Here is a 12,967-nt window from a genome sequence, read left to right on the forward strand (position 1 = left end):
TCCGAAATGGTGCCATCAAAACTAGGGAGTTTAACTTCAGGAAGTTTGACGCGCGAATGTTCGGTAGCCTGAGGAATTGGGTTTGGGGGATTACCGAGCTGGAGTTTTCGAATCTCGTTTGTGAGAAAACTGGAGATCAAAACGTAATCTAATTCGAACCTTTGATGGATGAGACGATGCTTTTCGTCGACTGCATCTTGTTCATCATCATCTCGAGCTCCACCCCTGATTGACCCATCATCTTCGACGTCTTCCAACACCTCAATAGCAAGGCGATTAGTTTGAAAATCCTTGAAAAGTCCCTCAATTCGCTGCTTCCATCCCTCTAGTTGTCCGCTGTGCTGTTCACTGTCATACCCATCCATAAATTGCTTTGCATTGGTTAACGTGTTCGTGTAGAACCGCTCCAAGCGATAATACTCACGCAATCCCGGCGCCATTTTCCACAGCGACCAGCAGCCCAAAATCTCAAAAGGTGATGAAAATCACTCGAAATGCCAATTCTTCTCACCAGAGCACACTAGCTACCAACTAGATTGGGATGAAAACATCGACTTGCAGACATAAAGCAACAAATCTATCACGTGGTTTGCCCAATAAAACACGTACACAAATCGTTTTATTTGCTCCAAAGCTTCACACGCATGCAATGATTTACTCACGTGCTCAGCCGATCAATAGCTACCATCGATGACGTCAAGCCTTGGTGGTTGTCTCGCGATGAATAGATTGCACATCTATTGTCCGATCAGCACAATGCCGACCCAAGCCTAGCCTCTCTCTCGCGCCACACAGGAAGATGAAACTCGAAGAAATTCCAGAACTATTCCGATTGCACTATCACCGAATCACGGCCACACAACACAATAGCAGCGACACTCTCTTCAGCACTTTTGTCCGATGCTCGGAACACAATTTGCTAACTTAGCACACACGCGGCGAAATGTTCGAGAACCAACGACACGAAAAATCACTTTGGGAACAATCGAAATGCACAAAAACTGCGCGTGACTGTCCGAATTAAGTCACGGCGCAATCCGGCTCGAAGGACCAGAAATATGTTGGAGTACGGGGTTCGCCAAAGATCCGAAATATCCGGTAGCTCTCGAACACGGAGCTCTTTTCGACAATCAGAACACCACGTGGTGCCCGGAACGATAGAAAGGGGATAGGGGTTTTCACTTTCCTGCTACAAAGCGACGACAACGTGCGTTCTATCGAAGAGCTATATTTCAACTGATTGTTCGATCTGATCTGCGCAGAGATCTTCTATCCTATAGCGTGGTCAATACGAACACTGGAAACAATGTGTTCGGTCGGATGTTTCACTCGTTAGCCGAAGGATAGTGATAGAGAAGCTAAATCATCTTACATCTAGCTTACGTACATGTGGGTTACAGGGTGGGAACTAATAATTGCGCATAATTTGATACATTTTACAATTCGATAATGCCTTAACACCCCCTTTTTCAGCAGTCCGCGCACGTCTACGTCGTCCATAGACCAATTCAAACAGCAACAAGCAAAGATTTGAATGCAACTGTTGCGGAGGTTGTGTCCGAAGAAACGCGCTCCGCAATCGCCAAGCTAAATAAAGACCGAATTATTCTGCCCTTAAGTCACCGTTCGGCCTCGCAGGAGAATTGTCTCTCTATCTCCCGAGGGAGTGTATTTATAGCCACTTTAAACTTGAAATATCTTACTTCCGCTCTCAGGCCACACTTCGATGCAGCGAAGTTGCTCCACTTTTAACCCTTTGTCTGTGTTCTGGGTTCAATATGACCCCAGAGCACTTTGAAGGGCTGTAATTTAATTGTTTTTGTTAGTGAACCGATTCCTGAAATCATTTCACATGTTGATGGATAATCGCGAGTTTTTTTTTGTCTTCTTCGCATGATTGTTTAAAAGTATAATAAAATTGGGGCTTTAATGTGATTTTTTTTTTACTTAATTCGTTTATTTGGAAGGCTTAGGTGCCGTAGGGCATAGGTTCCCAAACTTTTCGTGTACGCGACCCACCTAGTCATCAAGAGAATTTCTCGCGACCCACCAGTGAAAAATTGTGGAAAAAAAATGAGTTTCGTACTTAAATTTTCGAGATCTTCAATTACATTGTCAGGAAAGTGATAGACATGCAATCTATAAAATTCATGTTTGCATAGTCAAAGTAAGCACCACTGTTGTTTTTGATTGATTTTCGTTATTGTAAAGATAAACAACGAATTCTTTTAGATTTTCTCGTCACAGGCATCTAGATAAAGGTTATGACCAACTTTCTACTTTGAAATCATTTGCTGAAAATTGTAATAAAAATGATGAAATTGTAAATGGTTAAATTAATTAACTCATTACACGTGGTAAAAATGAATAAATTATCGGTGGAACTATGAAAAAAATCCACGTGATCGGCAGGGATTCAAAGCCAGGACTCTTATACGCTAGATGAGTGCTTTACCAACTGTAAATGGTGCATATTTGAAACTTTTTCGTAGTTAGAGTAAGGTGGGGCAAAAGTTCGACCTTAGTGGTATAATCAAAGTTTCCAGGAAACCAATATCAGTTAAAACAAAACAAATACCATACAGTGAACCTTCAACATATTGGCTATAATTTTGCTGAACAAACTTGTCTCAAAATATTTACTCATTTTTAGTTATAACAGTTTCAAAATTGATTGTCTTATTCGAACTTTTGCCCCTCCGGTGGGGCAAGAGTTCGAATCTAGTGTGGGGCAAAAGTTCGCTGGCTAAAACACAAAATATCGATCCTTTTATGACAGGCATACCTTACACCAGCCGTAAACTTAAGTTTAACGAAAAATACACACTACATTTTCATCAAATAATTGCCCAAAACCGAGTTAATTGTATTGTACTCAAAAATAGCAGTTTTTCGCAAAACTAAGTGGAAATGTAAAATTTTGGTGACAATTCTCACACGATCAGACAAATTTAACTAAATTTGAAGATAATATATGGATTTTAGGCAATTTGCAAATTTTTCCGTGATTTTATACATGAGTCGAACTTTTGCCCCGCTGATTCGAACTTTTGCCCCACTATGGGCCAAAAATTGTTTTCAAGCATTTATGCAAAAACTAATACACCTCAAAGCAACCTTATGATAGGCCTAGAAACGCCCTTACATAAAATATTGAAAAATATTGTATCTTCAATTGGTTCCATGCAACGAAAGTTTGACCAAAAATTACAATATTCACGTCGAAAAACAACAAATAGCCATAACTTTTCCAAATCTCAATCGATTTTTATGATATTTGGAGTGAAAGTCTATTACTTGAATAGCATTCGAACCACCATGACATTAATAAGATTTGTTTTAAATTGAGCTAAAAATCTTAAAAAGAAACTCTTACCCCACTCGAACTTTTGCCCCACTTTACTCTATACAAATTTGAACAAAATGACTTCATCCAGTAAATATTGTTTGATGGTAAAACTAATAAATTTTTCAATTATTTTTGAAAGATATATAATATTCAGAAATTAAATAAAAATGCGATGTTTAGTTTCCTCAACTAAAACATTTCACACCTATCGTTCTTTATAATTCTTGTAAGAATATTACACACGCTATGGTTGTTGCTTTAAAATCAATATATTGTTATTTTTTTTTTTTTCAAACTAAGATACTGCAAATTATCGAGAAAAATAATCACAATCTGTTATCATGAAGTTTACTGAATCAATCTCTGAATATTTTGCTCTTCTTCTTCTTTCTGGCGTTACGTCCCAACTGGGACAAAGCCTGCTTCTCAGATTAGTGTTCTTATGAGCACTTCCACAGTTATTAACTGAGAGCTTTCTTTGTCGATTGACCATTTTTGCATGTGTATATCGTGTGGCAGGTACGATGATACTCTATGCCCTGGGAATCGAGAAAATTTCCTTTACGAAAAGATCCTCGACCAGTGGGATTCGAACCCACGACCCTCAGCATGGTCATGCTGAATAGCTGCGCGTTTACCGCTACGGCTATCTGGGCCCCTAATATTTTGCTCTACGGAATGCAGAAAGTTTGGTCTCGTAATCCATTATGATTCCAATCCCAAGCAAATTGAAAATTCAAGAGATTCTTCAAGAGCCGTGAATATTCCTGACTGGTGCAATATCAAACATTTGAAGCATTGATTGAAAAAAATAAATAATGTGTCCTGGATGTCAAGCTCAAAACGAAATTTTCTCGCGACCCACCAGAAACTGTCCCACGACCCCCCAGGGGGTCGCGACCCACAGTTTGGGAAACTATGCCGTAGGGCATAACAGAGCCAAAATATTTTCTTTTTTTACATTGTTTACATTTTATTTATTTTAATAACTTTGTTAGTATGGGGAAGTTTTAAGGTTAGTGAATACAATTTATACAACAGGAATTGAAAGGATTTTTCGGGATTTCTTAAGCTATTTAGATTTCTATGTTGATGGGACAGGATATCCAGATCTGTAACGAAATTAAACAGAAACGGTTTGTGGGAGACACGACGAGAAGAGGAGAAATTGAAGGGGAAAACGAAAGACAGGGAACGAACGATAATCAAATTCGGATATTGATACGCTTCAAAAACAGGTAAATAAAATTCATATATTCCAAATCAGGGCCTTCCTTAGCCGAGTGGTTAGAGCTACAAAGCAAAGCCATGCTGAAGGTGTCTGGGTTCGAATACCGGTCGGTCCAGGATCTTTTCATAAAGGAAATTTCCTTGACTTCCCTGGGCATAGAGTATCATCGTACCTGCCACGAATGCGAAAATGGCAACTTTGGCAAAGAAAGCTCTCAGTGAATAACTGTGTAAGTGCTCATAAGAACATTAAGCTGAGAAGCCGGCTCTGTCCCAGTGGGGACGTTAATGCCAAGAAGAAGAGAAGAGATATTCCAAATCAAGGCCCGCCAAAACTTCCCTAACATGTTTCTGCTGTCTTCCTCGGATCCGGAGAGTTTCAGTCAGATCAGATCTGATGCTACGATGCTCACCGCATCCCCATACGACATGTTCGATATCCTGGTAAGCCACGCCGCAAACACAGAGATTGCTTTCTGAGAGCCCAATACGGTGGGTATGCGCGCTTAACGAATAGTGATTGGACATAAGCCGACACATGACACGAATGAAATCACGGCTCATGCCCAACCCCTTAAACCATGTTTTTTTCGACACCTGTGGAAATATGGAATGCAGCCATCTACCCATTTCTCCGTCTCTCCATTTCTGTTGCCAGCTGATCAAGGTCTCCCGACGGGCCAATGCAAAAAATTCATCGAAGGCGATTTGACGCTCGTAAACATCGCCTTCTTTAGCGCCTACCTTAGCCAGAGAGTCCGCTTTCTTATTGCCCGGAATGGAGCAATGGGAAGGGACTTAAGCTAGGGTAATAGTGTAAGAGCGATTTGACAAAGCACTCAATGCTTGGCGTATTCTATTCAGGAAGTACGCTGAGTGCTTCATCGGCTTCATTGATCGAACAGCCTCCAGAGAGCTTAGTTAGACTGTCGGAAAAAATGGAGAAGTGCTAGGGTGGGAGAGAACTGATGTACTCTAAGGTGTAATGTATAACTGCTAGCTCAGAAACATATACAGAACATGGCTTTTGAAGCATGAAGGAGGCGCTATGAAAAACATTGTAAACACCGAAACCAGTGATATCATCCATTTTTGACCCATCAGTGAAGAACTGTCGGTTCTCGCTGACATGCCCGAATTTACTTGCAAACATGGGAGGGATAAACTTTGAACGAAAGTGATCTGGTATACCATGGATATCTTGCTTCATGGACAAATCAAATACTACAGTAGAACAGTCGAAGTCTAGGAAGTTGTCACGATTGGTGTTAACCGAAGATGGGCTGACCTCCAGCGTCATGTACCAGTAGTACACACTCATGAAACGAGTTTGAGGGTTATGTTCAAGCAGCTTTTCGTAGTTTTCAATAACCAATGGATTTAGAATCTCACAACGGATAAGGAACCTGAGTGTTAACTCCGCGAAACGATCTGTCAGGGGCTGTACTCCTGCAAGTACCTTTAAACTCATTGCGTGAGTCGAGTTCATGCATCCGCTGTATCTTCAGCATATGTGTTTTCGCCGCGGATTGAAAACAAAAGCTACCATACTCTAAGACCGACAAGATAATTGTTTGGTACAGCTTGATCAGATCTTCCGGATGGGCTCCCCACCATGTTCCGGTTATAGTTCGCATGAAGTTGATTCGTTTTTGACATTTCTGTGTCAGATACACAAAGTGTTTCCCCCAGGTGCATTTGGCGTCGAACCAGACCCCAAGATATTTAGAAGACATGCTATGAGTGATTGTCTTACCCATGAGTGTAAGCGGAAACTTGGCAGTTTTGTGTTTCTTTGAAAAGACAACCATCTCAGTTTCCTCCGCAGAGAATTCGATACCCAGCTTTAAGGCCCAAGTAGACAAATTGTCCAGAGTATCTTGTAAGGGTCCTTGTAGTTCAGGTGCTGTTGATCCTGTGACAGAAAAAACACAGTCATCTGCAAGCTGCCTCAACGAGCAATTTTCCATGAGACAGTCATCAATGTCTCTCACATAAAAATTATAAAGAAGGGAACTCAGACATGATCCCTGGGGAAGACCCATGTAGCTAATTCGTGAAACTGACAAGTTGCCATGAGCAAAACTCATATGCTTCTCGGAAAACAAATTGTACAAAAAAATGTTCAAAATTGATGAAAGGCCACTTGCGTGGAGTTTGTTGGAAAGGACATCAACACAAACTGAGTAAAAAGCACCCTTAATATCTAAAAATACTGAACCCATCTGCTCCTTTGGGCAAAGGCAAGTTGAATTTCTGAAGAAAGCAGCGCAAGACAGTCGTTCGTTCCTTTGGCTCTGCGAAAACCGAACTGCGTATCTGACAGCATGCCATTCGATTCAACCCAATTATCCAGTCGAAAGAGAATCATCTTCTCTAACAACTTGCGAATACACGACAACATCGCAATTGGACGGTTCGAATTATAGTTCGACGCGGGTTTCCCGGATTTTTGGATGGCTATTACTCTCACCTGCCTCCAGTCATCCGGAACAATGTTACACTCCAGAAAGTGATTAAACAAGTTCAATAGGCGCCTCTTTGCGACGTCAGGGAGGCCCTTAAGCAAATTGAACTTGATTCGATCCATTCCTGGAGCGGAATTGTTACATGAAAGGAGAGCAAGTGAGAATTCAACCATCGAAAACGGTCAATCCATGGCGTCCCTATCCACCGTAATATCTCGACGCACGCGATCAACAGGAACGGAATCCGGACAAACTTTCTTAGCGAAATCGATAATCCAGGAGAGCTCTCTCAATCCTCATTAACTGACGATGTATTACGCATTCTTCTTCCGACGGTCCAAAGCGTTCTCAACGAGGTCTCACGCGATAATCCTTCCACAAAATGACGCCAATAACCGCTCTTCTTCGCTTTAACCAAGCTTTTAAACTTGCGTTCAAGGGAAGAATAGCGCTCATAGTTGTCAATTGAACCACGTTTCCGAAAGTCTTTAAACGCGGCGGATTTCTCGCGATAGAGTTCCTTACACTCGTCATCCCACCACGGATTGGGAGGCTTCTTACGAACCGACGGACCTGGCACAGGACGGCGTTGTGCTTGAAGCGCGCTGTTGAGAATCAACTCGGATAAAAATCGATACTCTTCCAACGGAGGAAGTACTTCTACCGCTTGTTCTCCATCAATGATCGTTTCCGCGTATTTTCCCCAGTCAATGTGTTTCGTGAGGTCGTAGGCGAGATCGATGGATGGAGACTGTTGTGTTTCATTGGAAATTGAAACTACGATCGGCAAGTGATCGCTACCATGGGGATCCTGGATTACCCTCCATGAACAATCCAGCGATAATGAGCTTGAACATATTGAGAGGTCTAAACGGCTATCCCTAGGACTTCCTTCTTGAGCTGGAGGTGCCACTCGTGTAACTTCCCCAGTGTTGAGAATTGTCATATTGAAGTCGTCGCAGAGGTCATATATCAACGTTGATCGATGGTCGTCATACGGTTCCCCCCAGCCGGTTCCGTGGGAGTTGAAATCCCCAATGAACAACCGTGGCTCTGGCATAACTGAGCAGATATGAGAGAGATCTCTGCAAGATATCGTCGATCTCGGAGGAAGATATATGGAGGCGACACTGAGGCTTTTGCCACGGATAGTCACCTGACATGCAACGACTTCAATGCCTGACATCGGCGGCAGATCGACTCTGTAGAACGAGTGATGCTTTTTGATCGCCAAAAGCACTCCTCCATATGAGTCGGATCGATCCAGGCGAATAATATTAAAATCATGGAAAGGAAGGGCCACATCAGGTGTTAGCCATGTTTCTGATAACGCAAAAACATCGCACTGTAAATTACTAACTAAAAATTTAAAACTATCTAATTTAGGCATTATACTACGACAGTTCCAGTGTAGAACAGAAATCATATCTTCGACCTCTGTGGATAATTTATCCATCAAAAGATATGATCGTTGCAAGGAGGGGCATTCTAGAAGCCAGCTGCTTCAAAAGAGGAGTCACACATGGAAGCAATCCTTTGACAATGTTCTTCACTGGGTCAGAAACATTGAAGAAATTAAGGATGATATCTACAATGCCAGAAAGCGTAAACATTGAAACGCCCTGAGGTTGTCCTAGGGGCTCCGAATGCGAACTTTCTTTTGGCTGAGCAGTTTGAAATTTTGGGATATTTGGGATTTGAGATTTTCCCGGTAGCTTTCCTCTTGGAGTTTGAATCCAGGAGGTGAAAGCTTTGAGACTTTCGCGACAGACTTAGTATTTTCCATGGTTGGTGGGTCATCACTGCTAGGCAGATTCCGAGGCTTTTTTGTGAGTCTCTGGAGTCTCACACGCTTCCTCGTTGAACCCTTGAAAACGAAGGAAATTCCTTCACCAACCTCAGAGTCGGAGCCCTGATCATCAAGAGACAGAGAAGAGTAGATATTTTGTGATTCAGCAGACGGAGCAGCCTTTTACAACATCTCGGTAAAACTACGCCGAGAGCGCTGCTCTAAAGATCGTCGCTGATGTTGCTGCCGGCGTACGTACGTCGGGCAGTTTTCGAGGGCATGTGGTGGACTTTCGTTGCAATAAACGCATTTTGGCGGTATACTACATCCACCATCCACATGTCTCTCTCCGCAAGAAGCACAGCGAGGTTTATTGCAGCAATACTGGGCAGTATGGCCCAGCTGCTTGCAATTGGTGCAATTCATTACCTTCGGTACGTACAGCCGTACAGGTAAACAAAGTTTGCCGATTACAAGAAAATTCGGCAAAGCAGATCCGGAAAAGGTCACACAGAAGGAGTCTGAATGTGAATAGATCTTCTTTTCTCCCACCAGGGATACGGAATGCAATTGCTTGCACTCTAGTATGGGGACAGATGAGAGAGAAGGGTTTTTGAAGCGACCACAACCCTGCACCAATTTTTCGCAGGTCATACTGCCTTCGGTTAACACTCCCGCAATCTCAACCCGATGGCTTGGCAGATAAGTTTGATACTCACGAGTATAGAGCTCACAGGCCACAATCTCATTGGCCTGTTTACGGTCACTGACGGTGACGTGCAGCTTACCAGAACCCACTGTGTCAATGGCGACAACGGAAGAGAATCGCTAGTCAGATCCTTGCTGATCTGAATAGTGTTCAACCGTTTGCCTTTGGATCGAAAGAAAACAACCAAAGGCCCACCAGAGTCGGGCGGGTAGGCCTTGAGGCGGGGGGACGTCAGAGATGATAGATTAGAGAAGCCTGGCGTTAGTCATCTGAGGTTATTCGAGTCGCAAGCCTGTGTGGATTTCAAAGGAGAAGCGTTCCAAGCTGGACCCAAAATCGATAAAAATTACGTTCGTCGGTAACTCGCAGCATAAGGGCTATCGTGACGAACAGGCTCGTCGTGTCTCGTGATGTCAGGTGAAAAAGGAAGTACTGATGAAGGCGTCGTATTTTATCCATTCAAGTCAGTGTCCAAGAAGTTTGAAGAAGTCGGTGAACCTATCGTTGAGGTTGAGGAGGAGCATCCACGGGTCGAAAGCGAATCATCCGAGGATAGCGATTTCGAAAGTTTCGATGAATAAACGTTGTGTGAAGAAGACGATTACGACACTGCTATCGAAATCGAGGCCGAAGATGAGGTTCATTCATGAAGTGCGACGATCCAACCGTTCCAACATTGGTGTTCCACCAGTGCGGTATAGTGAAGCTACCAGGTTGCCTTCTTCTCAGCAAGATGAGCCACGTACGTATGAAGAAGCAATGCGAAGCCAAGAGCGCCACGAATGGAAGAAAGCCATGGACGATGAGTTTGCATCCCTTCAGGAGAATTCGACATGGGAAGTATGAAGTAACCCTGAAGCGCAGCCTCTACGGGCTGAAACAAGAGGAACGCACTGGAACCAGTGGATATCGGACAAACTGAAGCAGCATTGCAGAATGTCATTCGTTTAACTGTATGTCGACAATATGCTAGTGGCAACTCAGGACAACAATGAATACGAGCAGGTCTACAGCTACCTGTCCAAAAATTCCAAGCTAACGAGTCTAGGAGATGTTCCCAACTATCTGACCATTGCCAGCCGTCGTCAGATGTTCGTTAAAGACGTAGATCCGCCCGTGTATGAAACCAGCGAATCGACCAAATGCTACGAGGAAAGGAAATCAAGCCTTCGACTGCAGATCCATGCCTATACGTTTGGCAAAAAGGGCCAATCGATTTCGTTCATTCTTCTCTACTTCGCTACGATGCTAATCGTCACATACGGTGAAGAGGAATTTACTGCAATTTTCCGTGAACTGCGGAAAATCTTCGAAGTTGCCAACCTGGGGGACGTGAAGCATTTTCTCGTAATTGAATTCGTGCGGAATTCCAGCGGGTTCAATTTGAACCAACAAAATACATCTTGAAGCTGGCAGAGAGACACGATCTGAAGAATGACGAATCGGCCAAAATTCCCTTAGATCCAGCCTAAATACAACAGAAAGAGGAGGAAGATCGTCTGTTGAGTAACGCTCAGTATCTCAGCCTGACAGGAGGTCTGCTGTACGTGTGGAGGTTCATTCGCGTCCGGACATAGCTGTCAGCACATCGACTCTGGCACAGTAGTCAAGCTGTCCCACTCAACTGGATTCGTAGGAAGCCAAAAGGGTGCTCAGATATCTGAAGGCAACATGTGACTATGAATTGAACCTTGGATCGCCAAGCTCGGGATTAGAGCTGTTTGCAGATGCTGACTGGGCCGGCAATCATCGTGACCGGAAGTTAAATACCGGTTTTCTGATTCGTTTTGGAGGTGGTGTTTTCAGCTGGGCGTCCAGAAAGCAAAGCTGCGTAGCATTATCTTCCATGGAAGCGGAGTTCGTGGCATTGGCAGAGGCTTGTCTGAATGGATCATTAAAATAATCAAAACGGCAGCTATTGAAAGCAAAGATAGCGCCACCGTAGCCATAACTGGTACACCTACTCTAAATTCTTTGTGCACCATTTTTTGACCGAATTCCCGACCGAAGTATAAATCTGGCTCGTTTTGTCTTGAGTTCTTCAAAAATGAATGGAGCTCTAGAACTAATGTGAACTTAAAAAAGTTCAAATGATTGGGTTCAAAATAACCCCAAGGCACAGACAGACGGGTAAATGCCCCTTAAGCCTGGCTCTTACCCATTTGTGTCCCTTCTGGCTAACTCTGGGGAGATACAATTGCATTTTTGCATATCATTATCATACACTGCTTGTCCTGTCTCTGATACGAAGGTGCAATTGTGTTGCTGTGCAAATACCCGTCCCCCCTTCCCACAATTATCCACCCATAAATCCGTCACGACTTACCATGGACTGGCAGCAAGATCCGGGAATCCACACCTCTTCGAATCAGATTCTAATTCCGGAACTGGATGCAAAATTGACCAGCAGTTTCGCAGCACCCAAAACAAAGCACTCCTTTCCAGTGGAGGAATTCGAAGCTCAATTTTCTTAATTATTTAACATGAAAAGGCAACACAACTACGCGCGCTGTTGTTGGCCACTGGCCTCTCCTGCCACTTCACCCACGATTCCACACTCACACTACCGATTCCGATTCCGTTCCGTTCTTGTTGTTGTCTCCGTCGCCTTGTTTGGCAGGAGCTCCGCTCCCATCAGCTGTTGCGGGGGACACGAGACAAAACAAAAACGCACTTCTTCACCTTCGAACTCCGTCGTGATCCAATTTATTTTCTTCTGTCGAGCAATACGATTCCCGTTCCTCGAAACTTGCACTCACTTCCTACTAGGATCGAAGGAATTTAGGACCGTTTCGAAACTTTACGGAAAAGGTCACTTCCAAGAAGCCTAGACACCAGCAGCAGCAACAGGACAGAAGAACGACGGAACGGAAGAACCGACCAGATTTTTTTTTGCGCACCACCGACGACGAGAACGAACCAAACACAACGCGACGGAGGAGTAAACTGCGAACTGTGGTGGCGAGCGAACAATGAACCAGAGCTGCCAGATGATTTGATAGAAAATCTGTATCAACGAGGTTAAAAAACCTGTGTCCCATACAAAAAAATCTGTGTCCATACAAAAAATGTTGATAGAAAATCTGTGTTCCATACAAATTGAATCTGTGTCAGAATAAAAATATCTGTGTAATACAGAAAAATCTGTACATGTGGCAGCCCTGCAATGAACTGACAATTCTGGCACGGTGTAAACAAACCGTTAAACGGAATTGTGACAGCTGAAATGTCAGATGGCCACCGTTAATACACGCTCGTTCAGATCTACTCAAAAGTGAGTAGATTTCGACTCACTTTGGAACAAAGTGGAACTGCTCAAAAGTGAGTAAAGCCATTGTTATTGACTTCGCAGCACTAAACCGTAATCGCACCTGCTCATGTGATGCGAAGTTTTCTAGATGCGAAGCTAATGTCAAAGTCGA

The 12,967-nt window shown here is 43.4% G+C and overlaps 1 protein-coding gene across 1 annotated transcript in view; it reads right to left on the reverse strand.

Moving 5' to 3' along the window:
* The window catches only part of LOC5574521 (xenotropic and polytropic retrovirus receptor 1), a 104,954-nt gene extending 92,440 nt beyond the window's left edge, over window positions 1-12,514 (reverse strand). Inside the window, exon 1 of the mRNA XM_001655122.2 lies at window positions 11,872-12,514. The gene's annotated coding sequence lies outside the window, so the exon portion shown is untranslated. The remainder of the gene's footprint in view (window positions 1-11,871) is intronic.
* Window positions 12,515-12,967: the final 453 nt, after the last annotated feature.

Source organism: Aedes aegypti, chromosome 1, assembly GCF_002204515.2.
Source record: "Aedes aegypti strain LVP_AGWG chromosome 1, AaegL5.0 Primary Assembly, whole genome shotgun sequence".
NCBI classification, from domain to species: Eukaryota; Metazoa; Arthropoda; class Insecta; order Diptera; family Culicidae; genus Aedes; species Aedes aegypti.